The sequence below is a fragment of the Pyxicephalus adspersus genome, chromosome 9, assembly GCF_032062135.1.
Source record: "Pyxicephalus adspersus chromosome 9, UCB_Pads_2.0, whole genome shotgun sequence".
In the NCBI taxonomy this organism is placed as follows: Eukaryota; Metazoa; Chordata; class Amphibia; order Anura; family Pyxicephalidae; genus Pyxicephalus; species Pyxicephalus adspersus.
The window spans coordinates 27,793,018-27,810,753 of record NC_092866.1 but is presented as its reverse complement, the minus strand read 5'-3'; the positions used below and the strand labels follow the sequence as shown (position 1 = coordinate 27,810,753).

Sequence of the window (17,736 nt, the reverse complement as noted above, 5' to 3'; positions counted from 1 at the left end):
TTAGGTTCTTGCGTTGATCACACGGCGTATATTTGCCACAAATGTAGCAAATGTATCACAAATTGTCCGATTTATTAACACAGTTGCGCCTACTCATTTTAGCTTAAAAAAGACTCACATTGGCCTAGTTGTACTATCCAATAAGCTGGTTTGGCACTAGAGACAAGCCCTTGGTCCATCTTATATACCTTATATACCTATTTTTAAAGTTTCACTGACTTGCCCAGACGCTGCAGGAACATGCATGCCACCAGGGGACGTGATTCAGCTGAGGCGGCAGCAGGCATAATGGTAGCTGCAACTGTTATAATATTCCCATGTAAAAATACATTACCCAATTATTCACCATTTGAACAGCTATAGCACGCCTATAACTTAAAATCTGTATGTGATAGGCAAATTCTGAGTTCAGATTTGGAATCAGCATACTCAATATCATGTAAATCATATGTGTTATTCCCAGTAGCAAAATCGTTGTTGTGCAGTTATATATTTGCCTTTTTTATCTTTCTTTTTAAAACCAAATCTTTCCCAAAATGACCAGACCAATTCTGCAGATATGATAAAAATACAATTGTTTTACAGACCAGTAAGTCTGATTTAGTGTCCTGTTTCATGCCAGCAATCAAAAGTTTAAAGGGATTTCCCTTTTCTGAAACTTTCCTTCCCTGGTGAGGTGAAGGAGAGAGAGGAAAAAACCTGATTGTTTTATTTTTGGAGCGAGAAAAAGTCCTTATAAGGCTGTCGTCTGGCGCATCTCTCTCCTCCCTCCCTTCTCCCTCCATCCCTCCCTCCCTCCCTACGCTCCTTTCACGTAAGATGCTGTTGCTGGGAGACAGGTTCCTGTTGCTAGGGCTGCGTGGGAGTAAAACCATGTTAAAAGAGTAAGAAAGAAAGGAGGAAAGAACATACTATTTAAAGTCTAACACTATATTTTTTTAAATGTTTTACCTAAACCCCAGGTGTTGTCTAAATGGCACCTGTGAGAATTGTGTTTTAAGCTTTATTTTCTATCTGCTGTAAAGACTCTCTGCATGCTTTCTGTACTAAGGATCCACAATAAAATGTTCCTTTACATTAAGTTTGTACATTCAGCTCCCTGAAACAGTGTTTGTTTCTGTGTGGACATTGGTAAGGAAAATTTACATGTAAATATGAAAATACACATGTATACATATAAAACATTGCATAATCTGGTCTTTACCTTTTTACATAAAACTTTAACGCCTGGTATTGTTGTATTAGTAAACAATAAACAAATGCTTTTAAATGAAAACTAGTATAATTTATGGAACATCTCAAGAGGAGATGTGCAAATCACATAGTAAATACTGCATATTAGATTGAGAGTCAGCAAACCTCTTTTTCTGCAGATAACCATACAGTCCATTTTCTGGATTAATGCTTGGATTCACAATTGTAAAATTCTCCACAGAAAAATCTACATTCAGATCTTTAGAAAATCACCAAAATAAGTCAAGATCAAGAGAATTTGGCAAGTTTGCGCAATGCCAGCTGAAGGCAATCCAATGCCAAAGGATCTGGACTTTTAACCACCAAGGGTGCGCCACTTGAGCATAAATGGGTATAGAGTATTTGTGGACGGATCTGCTTACCACATAGGTAAATTGTTTTACCCAATCAATTGATATTCCCTGAAGTTGGGAGTACTGATGACAGAGAGAGTCTACAATGTAACTTTATAGGCAGATCACATTCTAAATGGTCCTGTTTCCCCACGGAAATCTGGATTCCACAGCAAAAAGTTGTGCTTATTTTAAAATGACACCCCATTATTTACAAAATTTAAATGTAATTTTTTTCAGAGAACAAAGCTTACCCATCTGCTTTGTTTGCTTTCACACTAGTATTGTTTTCATATATCTAGCTATTTGTTAATCAAAATAAATAAAATGAATAAATAAAAAAGTAAATATAAGCAAAGTGGTTTCAAAACACCTACCTCAAAAAGAATGTTGGCATGGCATGTATCTTACTATTCACACCGATTTTAAATATATGTACATGTTCCAGAATACTTTTTTATAATCATACATAGTTCATTCAGAAGAAAGAAACAATTCATGCACCAAATGGGTCCCCACTAACGATTCCTAAAGCACATGTGCAAGCTTCTTTGGAAATAGAAAAAATGAAAATCAAAAAAAATGATTGGCAGTAGGATGTAGACAGAAGCAGTGCAAAGGTTTGAGGTAGGTTGTCCTGACTTCCGGGAAACATAGAGAATGACTTAAAATATGCTCAACTTTATTTGCATAAAAGCTGAGATATTATTTGTTGGGTTGGCTTTGGTTTTGATGAATGAATTTCAGCAAAATGACAGAATTGTAGGATAACGCCATGGTTTACTGAAGGTTTCTACACAATGTTGGTTTTAGGCAAGGGCATACTGGGCAGTTGGCTAAGGCTATGTACAGTACTGTATTTCACAGTACTGTACAGGTATTCCTTCAGTATAGAACTATAGGAGCCAGGTACTGTATATTTTCAAATGGGTGTATGTGTAGTAATTTTCTGCTTGAGGGTTTACTTACGAGAACAGATGATTAGAGTAGCATAATACAGCATACAACACCAAAACAAAGTATTAATAGCGAAAATATTATCATAATTATAATAAATGAAAATTTAATTACAGCTATTGCAATCAGATCCACAGAGTATTCCACCGACACTAACAACACCATACTGACAACACCAGAAGCTTGTATGCAGAAACTATTAGCACAAACCTGGCAACACCATTTCTGCAAATGCAATCAGCACCAGCAAAAATCAGGGTCATTGCTATTGACTATAAAAAAGAATTTATAAATAAAATGAGCACCCACTGATAATGCGTATCTTGTACACACTTGCTGGCCATTTTATTAGGTACACCTGTTAAACTGCTTGTTATTGCAAATATCTAATCACCCAAGCACATGGCAGCAACTCAGTGATGTTCAAACTAAGCATCAGAAAAAAAAGAAAGGTGGTTTAAGTGACTTTGAAAGTGGCATGGTTGTTGGTACTGAGTATTTTAGAAAATGCTGATCTGATTGGATTTTCATGCATATCTATACAGAGAATGGGCCCAAAAGCGTAAAATATCCAGTGTCCCGCAGTTCTCTTGGTGAAAATGCCTTGTTAATGCCGGAAGTCAGAGGAGAATAGCTAAAGTGCTGTAAGCATATATATATATATATAAAGGCAACGATACCTCAAATAACCACTTCCTTTTACCGAGGTATGCATAAGAATATCTCTGAATGAACAACATGTGGAATCTTGAAGAAGATGGGCTATAGCAGCAGAAGCCCATACAGGGTGCCACACTTGTGGGCTTAGAACATCAAGGCACAAGTGGCTACAATTTGCAAGAGCCAAAAAAGGACAAGAGAAGGTTTGAAAAAGGTTGTCTGGTCTGATGAGGCTTGATTTCCTCTTTGAAATTTGAATGGTACGAATTTTGTGTCAACAACAGGAAAGCATGGGTCCACCCTACCTTCTGTCAACGAATCAGATGGTGGTAGTGTGTAATGAGGTCTTTTTCTTGGCACAGTTTGGGCAATTAGTACCAACTGATCATCGTTTAAATGCCACAGCCTACCCTAGTATTGTTGCTGACCATGTCCATTCCTTTATCACCACAATGTACTCTTGTGATGGCTACTTTCATCAGGATAGCATCCCATGTCAGAAAATATTTCAAACTGGTTTCTTGAACATAACAATGAATTTACTGTATCCAAATGGTGAATGGTGAACAGAGAACCAATGGGATGTGATAGAATGTCAAATTTGCATCATGGATGTGCAACTGACAAATTGAGGAATGTTTACAGTACCTTGCTGAATATATGCCACAAAAAATGATGGCAGTTTTGAAGGCAAACCTGGGTCCAACCCGGTACTAGCAAGGTATACCTAATGTAGTGGCCAATGAGTATATACAAACCCATCTTCTCTGACATATATTAGGTCTATGAACATATACAGCATCAAGGGGCCAGACTACAAAGTATTCTGGGAGGTTCTGATACCCTAGGCCTCAACCTATGTGGCCTAGTTAAAAATCCTGCCCTTAGTGGAAAACCCTTTATTTTGGAATACCCTTTATTTCCTGATGTTAATGAACTATGTTTGTAACTGATCAATAATAAAACATTTATTTTATATTTTTGAATTGTGTCTACTTGGTAAAACTTGAAAACTATGGGACAGGACCTACTTGCAAATCCTAAAAGCATTGCTAGCTTAATGTAAGCAACTCAAAGCATATCATAGGCCATTCCAGCTGTGAAAGGGTTGGTATCACTAGTTCAGATTATGGGTAAATACCGGTGTTTATGCTGTCAGAACAACAATATATGTGTGGGAAGCGGAAGAAAATATATCCTACACAGAACGGAAATGGCTTATTGTCAATATGGAGCTGCAAGGAGAAAGTGGGTGGCAGGATGTAGACAAAGGTGATAAAAATAGATTAAAAAGGAATGCTCAAAAATTGCATTGAAACAAAAAATATAGAGGATAGTTGCTAAATAAATGTCTATAATTTTATTACTTGTAGATCATAATGTGTTTTTAAAAAAGCTAACATCATCGTAACTTTGACTGTCATGGGTTTATTTCTGAATAATACACAATTTAGTATTGGAAGGCCAAGAATAAATAATGCTTACATAACCCTATGTGTTATTGGAATATGATAGAAGAATAAATGAATTCCCATATTATAGTCAATCAAATCTAAATTTTCATGTTTTTATGGTCAATGGAAAGTAGTATCAAATACTGGCCCTGGATATTTCTAGATTGCTTATGGACTTAAACAGTAGGGTAATTCTACCAAGGTGAAGTTAAATGTGGCTTTGTTTTTTATGGATTCTAAATCTGTACTTTAATTAAAAAAAATAAGGGTTATGAGTATTAGGGGTACAAGTGAGAAAGGCTTCTAGTTTTACCTTATTGGTAGTTCAGAGATGCAAATTAGGAACATCTTTCAATATAATGACATAATATATATATATAGCCTTCTTACTATAGCACTAGAAGCAACAAACTGTTATTTACTCAGGATGAAAAGTTTTAATCTTTCTTGCCATACACATTACACAAGTTATGTCATTTTGTGTAAGGTTCATGACGAATAGCACAATCAGGTCAATTAAAGAGACTGGACACTGCACAAACAGTTTTCAATTTTTCCACAGGAAAATGTATGTGTTAAGTGTTCATTTGCTAAATGTAATATCACACTGGGTGGGGAGCAACAGTTGGGTTGGCACCTTATAATTCCTTTGAAGATGGTTGGACACCAAGTACTTGCATTTTCAGTACAGTTTACCTGTAGTGGTCTTCAGTAAGGTGAGGCCTTTGCATTCCAATAATGCTTTCTTATCAGCCTGTTTTTTATATAATGCGAACACATTTCACTACAAAATTGAAGAGGATACAGAGTGGTCATTATGAGACTATTGTCATGTTCACCACATTTTTATCTTATGATATGACTGGCTTTGTATTGATGTGTTTCCTGTCCTTCTATCTGTTTGGTGAAATCAGGCATTTTATGGTAAGTTAGGCTGAAAAGGACCAATCATTTCTCCATTAAAGTGTGAACATTACAACTTAGAACAGTACAATCTTAGTCTACAGTCATAATACAAAAAACAAGGATTCTAGTCTTGAGTTTTGGATTCTGAGCAAGGTCAGGCATAGCACTCATTTTGCCTTTGATTTAACTGTGCATGCTGAACTTCTGGTTTACATCACAGATACGGTCTATTATTATATTGCCATTTAATGAATAATTAGATTTTTTGATAAAAGTGAAACATGCAGATACCTTTTGGTGGTGTTTTTTTATTTTCTATCTATTTTTGTTTTCTATGTAGGTTTCTATAAATGTTTTTTATTTTCTATCTATCTATCTATCTATCTATCTATCTATCTATCTATCTATCTATCTATCTACCTACCTATCTATCCATCTATCTGTATGTCTTTCTCCATTTTTATACATTTATTTCTGCCTAGATGCTGTCCTTGCTCTCCCTCCTTTCCTTTCGCCCACACATTCTCTCCCACGCTCTCTCACTCTCTTTTCACCCCTCCTTATAATGAATTCCTTATTTTAGCTTTTCTATTTATAACACAGTGCTGGCAACACATAGCAAGCAGTGCCAAGAGAAACTTCTGCATCCAAATACAGTTACACCCCAAATTTTATACTGACCATAAACTGCAGCATTAACTATCTGCATTTCATAGATTGAACACACACACAGAAGTAAGGCAAAATAGTAAGAAGCAGTACTAGTATAACATACCACCTGTTACAGAGCGCATACAGACTGTTGATCTTTCTATATGGTTTTAATAAGTGATCCTTGATTAAAACCCAATCAGATACATCACGAATATACCAATATTGTCTACAAAAATAGATTTTGTACAAATCCTTTGTAACTATTTAAATGTACAGAACAGAAAATACAATGCATCTTTTTAAGCTGGACCAGAACAGTCTCTGAAAAAGTAAGCAAGTTATTCAAATCATTATATCACAATATTGTCAACCTGCATGAATCTACGCTGTTGATTTAATACCTACAATGCTGGCATTATATTTAAATTTACATATACAATCCATTTGGATTTTAGTACTAATGCCATGTTTGTGTATTATTTTGGATTCTAGTGTTAATTGTAAACAATATTCCAACAGTTACATTCCTTTGCAGCCACCTATAGGTATAGAAGTGTATACTGTACCTGTGCCTTATGTCCTATATGATCCAGCAACACAGGTAATTTTTCTGTTTTGTCTACCAGCATAACAACCAAAGCCAAGCATCCATCATTTATCCCACCAGTTACATAAATATATATATAACATACATACATTATATATATGTGTGTGTGTGTGTGTACTAATGTTTCAGTGTTATATATAGCTTGTACATAGAGTACATATTTTTATCTTCAGTATACATTTGTCCTGTAATTTAAAAATAGAGTGAAGAGCTAAATTTAGTACTGATTATCAAACTCCTCTGTCTCTCTCCTCCATCCCTCCCTTTCTCCCTAACTCAGCCTCCCTCCTTTCTTTGCCACTCTCTTTCTATTGTGTGTGTGTGTGTGTGTGTGTGTGTGTGTGTATATATATATATATATATATATATATGTGTGTGTGTGTGTGTGTGTGTGTGTGTATATATATATATATATATATATGTATAATTCACTGGCTCCTTGACCTTTTTTTCTCTTCTTCCATGCTATCACTCCTTTATCACAATCTGTCATCATATAATATATTATAAGCATTTCTGTAATTATGTACCTATTGCCCATATTTATATTTGTTTCTGAGTAAAGCTGTATAATTGAATCAAATGGTTTTCTCTTTTTAATACAGAATGGCTTTCTCTCCACTGTCCATGGTGCTGAAGAGTTAAACACTTTTCCTTCTTTATGGGGACTGATCCATGGGTTTTTGTAAGACTTGCATGTAACAATGATTGTGAATACAGTCACTATGTGCTTTAAATACATATTTGTCTCTTAGTAGTTTGCTGTGAAATTAGAGTTCATTCTACTGTTATTCAATTTTGTTGATTAGATTTCTGCCTTTGCATATTGTATCATGTAATCAGCACAGACTATATTTGTTAATATTTTAGGATTCCTGTGTTTTGACAAAATGTTGTCTCTACATAATCATTAAAAAATGGGTATAGACTGGTATTGATAGATTATTTGCATTGGGTTTTGTAGGTTATTGTAAAAATAAGACAATGGAAATTTAGTGATACAAAGCAACACTGAAACTGTCTGTTGAATACGCAGGAAGAAGAATACAACATTTATAGCAGTGTAAGATACACAGAAAAGGACAAATTGTACAGGCAGTCTAAATCTAAAATAAAAGGCATTAGATTAAACATTAGTTTTTTTGTCTTTTACTGAAAAAGATTAAAATTAGATGCCTATACGATGGCTTACTTTATAGCCTGTTGTGACATCATCTTAGCAATATGCCATATTGCATGCACAGATGTCATCAGCCCCCATCAACCTGATTCCCCTTTTACCTTCCAATCATTTGTACATATAGTAAAGGGTGTCAAGTGTAAGACTGGAAAAACTGCAGTAGAGAGGGCGAAGAATGCGTAATGAATGATGATGTGAAACAAAGGCATTTTAATATCTTTTCAATTTTCATTCAGATGTGATTTCACTGTTAATCATACCTTGTGTCCTTTTCAACATCTATTTTTTGAGGAGGTAAGATGTTCTCTGCGTTTCCAATTCCATACTAGTCTTTATTCGCCTGTGTGCAGCCCACCCTCTCTCTCACTCTCTCTTCCCCACATGTTGGTGAGTCACTGCCTGCCAGTCTGAGTCACCTAAGGTATTTTTAGCAACAGATTTAGGCAGCATTGTAGTCCACTGCTGGGGACAAGGGGACAGAGGCACATAAGGAATGGGGGGGATGAAGAAGGGTCTGTGAGGGGGTGGTTAAATTAACATTGGAGCATTTATATGCTTCTACAGCACAGAAGGACTGTTTAAAACGCCATAATCTTGTATTAAACAAAAAGGAATGAATGGAAGATACTGATACAGAGAAAGCATGTACACAAATTTGATCCAGTAAACATATGCGCAGTAAAAAACAGCACATACAGCACTCCATACCACAAAAATGTTCATACACTATTGCACAAACATAGTCACACTTCCCGGCATACAGATTGACATACAGTAAATCATGCCTAACCATCTTCTTCTGTCTTATAAAACCCTCACTAATTTCCATCATTCCATATCCCCCTTCCTACTGTGTGATTCTTTCCCCACCTTCTAGATTGTAAGCTTTTCGGGTCAAGGTCCTCTCCTCTTCCTGTGTCACTGTACCTGTCTGTCATTTGCAACCCCTATTTAATGTACAGAGCTGCGTAATATGTTGGCACTATATAAACCCTGTTTATTATTATTATTAATATTATTATTAATAATAATAATATTAATACTATTATTAATAATAACATTATCTATTCAGGTAATTGTACCTGTGTATTGTCAAAACACTTTGAGTACAAAATATATATTATTATTATTATCCAGTATCCAGTGCAGACATATTATGCAGCTCTTCTCAAAGTCCATAGTCATGTCATTACCTTTCCCTCAAAGGAGCTTACAACCAAATGTCCCTACCATAGTCTTATGTCATTACCACAGTTTAAGGTGAATTTGGGGGAAGCCAATTGTTCTAACTGCACGGTTTTTGTAAAGTGAGAGGAAACCAGATTACCTGCAGGAAACCCACACAAACACTAGCGCTGCAAAGGCCAGAGTTAGTGTTGGTGTCCGAATTCAGGTTGTCCTTATATTTGACCTGAATATGGCTGTTCGAATTTGGATAGACCGACCGGAAAAACACAGGATTCGACAGCGCAAATTTGTGTGTATAAAAAATGTGTTAAAAAATTTATTGTTAAAGTAATTTATTGAATGTGTAACTAACTTCTATTTTTTTACAGATTATCCCACAATGACAGGGTGATTCCCATGGCTGCACAGCCGTTGGAATCCTTCTGTCAGTGTGGGATCCCACGGGCACTGGAGGTTAAATGGGGACAAGTTTACCCATTCATCACCTCTAGTGCTCGGTGATTGGCTGAGGAAAGTTAAACCCTGATGACATCTCAAGCATCATCAGGATTTTTCTTTCCCCAGCCAATCACAGAGCACTAGAGGTGAATGAATGGGGAGACTTGTCCCCATTTAGCCCCTAGTGCCGGGGATCTTATCAATGAATGCGGCTGCGTTCATTGAGAACAGTGTGCAATCCGCAGCACTGAAAGTTAAAAGGGGACAAGTCTCCCCATTCAAAATCTCTAATGCTCAGCCAACCAGGGAGCACTATTCTTACTCCTGGATAGAGTTTCTCTATCCAGGAACACAGGACTCCTGTGTTCTTGGATAGAGAAACTCTATCCAAGAACACATACAACTAGTAAAGGGCTGCAAGAGCAATCAGGGGAGCGGAGCTGTCAGCTCCGCTCCCCTGATTGCTCTTGCAGTTCTTCACAGTCCCGAAAAGTACCCCAAACTTTCCCACTATTGACTTTAATAGTGTTCGAATTCGGCATTCGATCACCTAAACAATACCCCCCTATAAGTGAGCGCCATATATATCCTGTTTGTTATTATTATTATTATTAATAATAATATTAATAATAATAATTATAAATCATGCCACCGCCTAGACATAATAATATTGCACTATGGTGCAAATGCTATATCATTCTATAAATTATTTATGTCTATGTAATGGAAAATGGGAATTCAAATGGGAATGAACACCTATAATGGGGTTGAAAACACCTATAAATGAGGCTTATGTTCACACACTGACCTAGAACAAACATTCATATCAGGGAAGTCAGAGTGAAGTCACAGCTCTTGATCTGCATAGTTAGTCTGAATACTGAAATTACTAAATTATCATGGCAGCTGGAGCCAGCAAAATAGTCATAAAACATTTTCAGACGGATGTCATTTTCAGCATAGGAGACTCCATAAGATGGTTGGATGTATGTATGCACAGAGAACATTTTTAGATAGATAGTGTAGGGGACTGCCTTTTTCTATCTGCTTGCTGAGTTGTAACTTTGTAGATTGCAAATAAAGTTGTTGAAGTGTTGCCTGCCCCTGATAGTGGCCTTAGAAACCCCATCAGAGATCACTTAAATTCAGGAAGTACAGGGGCAGATATGACAACATGTGCTCAGCCAGGGTAGGTGCCTGCATTCCTACCAGAACACACTGACTGCTGTGTCTGTGTGTGGTGCAGTATTATATTATTTCCCTCTGTAATAATAGGGTATATGTGATATCTGTTATCAGAGGGAAATCCCTACAGTCAGTGTATCAGCTACATACACAAATATATATTGGCTCTGCCCTTTCAGTTATTTTTACTGATCTGCACCCTCAGTTTATTTACAGTTAGCATAGGTTAGGCATGCAATGGCCCATAGGTATCAGAGGTCCGGTTGCATTGGCAGATTAGTGTGATTGCTAGGGTCTAAGTGGTAGTGCAGATAGATTGTTCCTGAACTCCGGATACTTTGCCTGCATCCGTGCAATCCAGGATCTCAGCATAACAGCCCAATTGTCAGTTGGAGGATCTCCTTGCTGCTGTCTTCAGAATCATCTCATCAGGACATCTTTGCTACAATCAACTCCAGAGGCCTCTGCAACTCATCCTGACACTGATCATTACTGGAGGTATTTGTGGTTATGGACTGTATATATACCCGGGTATATCTGTGCACAATTCTCCTCAGGACTCTTGCTATGAGTATTCATCTATGTTTATTGATTGTAAATATTGCTATTACTGTTTTGAGATATAAAGCTTACAAATACTCCAACCTGTGTGTTCATTTAGCTGTAATGATTAATGTTGTATGCTGGGTGTAGTGGTTCCTCGGGTTCTGTTTTATATTACTGTTTTTAATTCTGGTTAATGTCCCAGGAAGGGAGCCCCTCTGCTAACAGAGACCCTGTCCTGGGTGGAGGCACTGCCAACTTTATTAGTATCCTCACTCTTCCACATAGCGAAGGCCCCGGATCCTCTCTGTTATCTACAGGTTAGCGCCATAGCCTGGTTTGTGAGGGTCATTTACACAACCCCCCCATAACAGGGCTACAATAGATAGATAAATGTATAATTGCTGGACAATTTACTATAGTTAATTACAACCAGGCTTGATTTCGTGTCTTTTTTGTAATATTTGTTAAGTAAAATAAAAAATTATGTTTAGAACACAATTCAAATTTTGCAAGCCAACCACATCTCTGAAACACTGTTCTGATTGTTTAAATATGAAAAGCTGTTAAAATGAATGGCCAATTATAGATTGTCCAGATGAGGAAGAAGAGAAGCAAGATGGTGGTGCCTGGAACTGGAATGTGGACAAATAAGTCAGCCTGGGTTTAGTTCCACTTTAATGCAAAAATTGACCATTTTCTATCATATAAAGTACATACAAAGACAATATGTTTCTGTAACACCACCTTCTCTATATCAGGCTTTTTTACAGCAAATGTCATGTAAATGTAAAACATTGCATCATGAGAGCTTTATATCCTGTTTTGGACCCTCTTTGCTATAGCATGCTAAGAAGTAGTCACACCTATAGGAACCAAAACATAAAACATGACATTTAACAAATATTACATGTTTTGTGAAATTGTGGTTAAAAGACCTATACTAAGAGCATATGTAACCTGCCATTAATGACCTTGTTATTTAAACTACTAATCGTCTGGTTTGGGTGATATTTCTCTTGCTTTATTACTTTCTGTATAACTGACCCAGAAAGAGTATGCAGCTCAAGTGTTCAGCAAATTGTCACACAACTTGCCAATGCAGTTATCTGCATTCTTGTTTTGAGTGTGTGACCAAAAACCAAAATTTTATTATTTCTGTTCCAGAAGTAGAACAAAATGTCTAATACTTTAGAGCTTTGCAGTGACCTGTGCTCATGTCCTGTGTTATCTCATAGAGCCTGGTTAGCCCTCCCAATTATTATCTTGGGATCACTGATCAATCAGCCTTTTAGATTGTGCAGAATAGGATAAGAGGAAGATTTGAGTAGTTTACCAATATAAAACTGGTCAGGACTGGCATTGGATTTTTATAACAAAATAGTACTTTTTAGAGTTCTTTGGTGACTGTTTATCATAACCAGAAAATAGCACAAAAGGGTAGTTTGACTTCAAGTTGTAATGACTTTGTGACGTAAGAATACATGGTTTGTGAGAAGGACAAAAGAGAATGTGAACATTTCATGTTATATGGGACATGTCTCAGCTTGTGGGCAATGGTGACATAATGCATGGGCAATTGTGCTGTAATTTATTTTATTTTAGTAGATCAATAGTTTTTCTTTTGTTGTGATTCCAGTCTATTTCTAAATATACAATCTGCTTTCTAAAAATACTCTCCTATAGGGGTTTATCTATTATAACTACACTAAAAAAGAAATTAGAAAGTTTAGCTGTTTTTATTTACAACCAATGAGGTTTTAACTTTTATTTGTGAAAGTTTTAGAGTGAATAAGCTAGTATTTGGTGACTCTTGAATTAGCCAGGGTTTGGCAAGTCTTGTTTAAAATGTAGTCAACCCAAACTTAATGACATATCCTAATCAAGGAATAGGAATCTTAGAGGTAATTGAGTTTACCTTGGTACAATTTGCTGGATGTTTGTCAAATCCTGCTTGAATTTCAAAGAATCCAAATTAATTTCTCATTCTGTCCAGTTTTAAGAAAAATACTAAATCTTCTGTGAAGTCAGGCAAAGGTTGCTTGACATTGCCATAGGGACATGTATGAATGCAAAAAAAAAAATACATGATAGAAAGTGGGTCCTTTCTTTCACTGGACTTCGTGGGTCACTTGGAACAAACAACAATCCTTTAAATTACATGCCTCCAAACTGTATGCAGTGTTATGGAACAATGCAAAGGATTTGGACAGCAACAGAAACAGCATATTCTGGCATTGCATATTTTGGATGTTTGATTGATTTTTACTATCTGCATTTAGCTTCCCATTAATACAGTAGCACCACCCAATCTGAATAATTTCAACTTGAAAAAAATGTTCTCTTCATAAAAATTAACTGGCTTTTTTTCTGCCTGCCCGGTATGATCAGGAGAGGGGATGGGGACCCATATGCTCACTGACCCCCTTTTTCTGTGTTTTATGCCTGTGTTTTTGGAATAAGTTCTGTATGTCTGCATGTTATTAGGTTCTGAAGTTACCAAAACAAGAAAACACCAGAAAATAACTATGGACATGCACATGGACACAGGTATTGCAACTAAATACACTACAAATCCAGAATAAATTTTAACAAAACAGCCTGCTGCAAACAATAGTAACAATGGCAAATGTTGATAGGATGACTCAGAGAAAATTTACTGATTTCATTTTACAGGCTGTTAGAAAGGCAAAAAATGTAAGTATTACCATACCATTGGGCCCTGTACACTTTCTGGAGAAAGAAAAAGAGCTGTACACACTATGTTTGTTTCTATGGAGAAGGGAGGATGAACCCTGCTACTCCCTCCTCCATCATATGGTACAGCAGTTTTCCCTACTTTGTCATTCATTGAACTACCAGGACAAACTGATGAACGACATTAGAGGACCATTCCACACACGCTAGAATTTCATCCAAAACAATCACAATTGTTCATCTGGGGCAACAATAATCTAGTGTGTGAACGTAGTTTTACTTCCTAGTCTTCCCTCTTCAAATTATGAGAGGTCTACACTTCTCTCTATCACCACTGATGGCGTATATTCTGTATTTAGCCATTGGTTGTGCACTAATGACATACCTACTATGCCTTGCTCCCAGGATTTGCATTGTTCTAATCCCCACCTCCAACCGGCATCATCTTACAGCCACTGGATAATAAACTGCACTGACCTCACAACTTAGCAAGAACACAAATAGGGTTTTTGGCAGAATATACTAAAAAAATATATCTGATCATTTTTTAAAATGTATGTTTATATTACCCTAAGTTTATTTTATATTACTCCCTAAAAGTAAATGAATCTTTACAATTTTATGAGTTGTGAGACTTTACTGAAAAAAAGAGCTGCAAAAAACTAAAATTCGAGACAATTATTGCTTCTTAGTTCCGCGAGAGGGGTCATATAAGGAAATCAGTCACAGCACTATTTGCAGAAAGAGCTACTTCTTTGCCATTGCTAGAATTATATTTATTATGCCTGTTTTATAATGCTATGTTTGCTTTTAAATATGTTGGTATTGTTCGGAAGGTCTTTGTGCCAAACGCAAATTCTTACTACCTCTGTTGCTTTCTTTGTTTGCAAGCTTAAAGTGTATTTTTAGATAAAACTCTTTTATTCATTTCAGATTGTGAAGGGATTAGATGCACTATTAGGCTACAATACTGCCCGTGTCCCTGCTAAGGAGGATCACCTTCTTTGTCCTGGTGACCTTTGTTACCAGGACAGAAAGTAATAAAAAATGTAACATTTTCAGTTCTTACTAGAAATGGGGATACACTAGTATGGGAACACTAACACTTATTCTTGTGACAGCTGTTCTAGACAGAAAGTTCCCCACACTTTTGGTGACATTCTAAAATTCTGAGATGTGCAGACTTTCCTAAGCTGAGTATTTAACTATTAGAACTCTTTGGGTGTGTGAAGAATCTGTACTTCCGGTTGCACAATCTAGTTCTTTACACCAGCTTGCACATCCTGTAACAGGATGCAAGCCAGTGGAAGAAAAAACTGCATGCAGTAGGGGAGTAGCTATTTACCCAACCAGACTTGTGGAACACATGCAGTCATCAGAGAGAAATTGTGGTGGCATTTCAACACACATGGCATTGGAGAAGTAATTACTGAGCTTATTTTTAATGTAGCTCTGTAGTGACAGGACAATTTTTTAAGTACAAGAGGTTCAAAAAAATAACTCACCTTTACTTTTGCAGATTTGTCAGTGCCTCTGGAGATTTTCTGGATCGGGTCCCTCATTGTCCTGGAATCCTCCTTCATACTGGTGGGGAGGAAGCATCGGATGGCACCATCTTCTTTGTCCCTCTTCCGCGTTCTGCCTACGTAAACTGATCTCTCGCACAGACGCAATATCGGGTGATGTAGCCTGTGGTAGATGGTGAGTCCGAAGGAATTGTAACCTAAGGTGCCTATTCTTAGCTGATAGGAGTGGCATTCAGTGTGGTCTTTTGTTGCTGTAGCCATCTACCTCAAGGTTCGATGTCTTGTGTGTTCAGAGATGCTCTTCTGCATACTTTGGCTGTAAAAAAAATGAATATTTGAGTTAGTTGTCTTTTTAATTTGCTTTTTGTTCATATCAAAATTAAAAGTTAAAGGTAATTTCATCAATAGCACACAGCCATTGTTTAGTCACTGAAAAAGTAACTCATTTTTTAATTCAAACAGACGCAAAGAAGTAAAACAATACATATTTTAAAAGTATTTTAATTTAAACTAGTTAGTATTTCATATTTTTTAATAATTTAAAATAAAAATACAGGTTGTGTAAACAATATTTCTTAGTCAAACCTTTGTATTATACTTTTACTTTCTACATAATAGTTCTTAGGAGTCGTGAAAGGCCATATCTATTCTTGTTTGTCAACACCTTCAAAAATAATGAATATTTTTATTTGTATTAGTTTTTTTTCACTGTTTGTTTGTTCCTTAGGGTACTGACTCATGCCCTTATGATACCGACTATTCTTTTTCTGCTGTATTCATCATTTGACCACTTAATAATCCACATTGTCTACTTTATTATTCACAGAATTCTATAATATAATTAATTTGTTTGCACTGACTCTGGACTTCAATATCTTGTAAACATGTTCTAGAAAGTCATATGCAGTACAGTGAAAGCAGAAGACTTACCACTAGTCTAGTTCTCTGGGTTGTTGTTCAGATGTGAATTAGTCAACTTCTTTATGTGTCATCCCACTAATTAAGATGCCTCCTAGTCAGAGAACAGTAAATTTTCTCAGCAAAAAGGAACATGCTGTCTTTCTAAATATATAAGACACTTGAGCTTTGTGGGTGTTTGGACTCATAGTTGGGAATAAACCCAGAACATTTACAATTCCGAGAAGCCTATATTAACACACTGGTTGACTAAGACTCCCCTCTGCTGATATAAGAGCAGATGGTGGCACTCTTCTTGTTATCTCTAGATATACATTTGTTGTGTTCACATTCAAAGCATTATCCTGAATATGGCAGAAATAAAAAAGAATCCATAGGGCTATGGATGCTACTGGTATGACATCTAATTTTTAAGATGTCCTTTAGTTATCATAGATATCATTTGTTGTTCCAAAGCCATTTACCAAACTAAACATCATGCAAGTTATGGTTGTGTGATTCAATAATTCGCAATGTGTGTGCAGGAAGTTATGAAAATTTTGATCTTTTGGGTTTGTACCCAAGTTTTTGCAGAAATCATTTGTTGGGTTACCTCATCTATAGACTACACTAGTGAAACAATGTTTTCCCCTGTCACTGTCCTTTACTAATGATTTATCTAATAAACTGCTGTATAGGTAGTAGTATACCTCAAAAGCATACAGCACAGCTCTAACTTTTCGTTCAACTTACCTAAAACAGTTCAGTGCTTTTGCATGCAGAAAAACAACATTTTATTTTTGTGAATTCAAGTGTGAATTCAAAACATATTAAAAATAAGTATTTGTATATTTGCAAGTCTTCAGTTCCCATGTATGGGTGCAAATAATCCGAAAAAGAAAAGAAAAAATTCTAAAGAAAACAATAAAAAATTCTATAAAAAAAGCAAATGGATATAGAGGTAATGTAGAAAAAATGTCTAAACATATTAAATATACGTCCTGTACATTTTTTTTTATACACTAACAATATGCATATACTTACAATATGCATCACTTCACTGTCCTTGGCGTTCGAAAGTTCCTTCTGCTGATGTTATTTGACTTGAGTCTCACTGCAATCCTACATTAAAGGGTAAATAAACTTGTTGGTGGGTCTGTGTTTATGTCATAATGTATGCATACTTATGTCATAAATATGCATAGCAAACTTGCAGTTTATGGTATACACCTACTTTTTTCTTTGTGCCCTTCAACAA

At 36.2% G+C, this 17,736-nt stretch overlaps 1 long non-coding RNA gene across 1 annotated transcript in view; it reads right to left on the bottom strand.

Annotated features, from left to right (window-relative positions):
* LOC140338312 (uncharacterized) overlaps positions 1-8,345 on the bottom strand; it is a 35,193-nt gene extending 26,848 nt beyond the window's left edge. Inside the window, exon 1 of the long non-coding RNA XR_011922222.1 lies at positions 8,265-8,345. This is a non-coding gene — a long non-coding RNA (uncharacterized lncRNA). The remainder of the gene's footprint in view (positions 1-8,264) is intronic.
* Between the last annotated feature and the right edge of the window lie 9,391 nt (positions 8,346-17,736).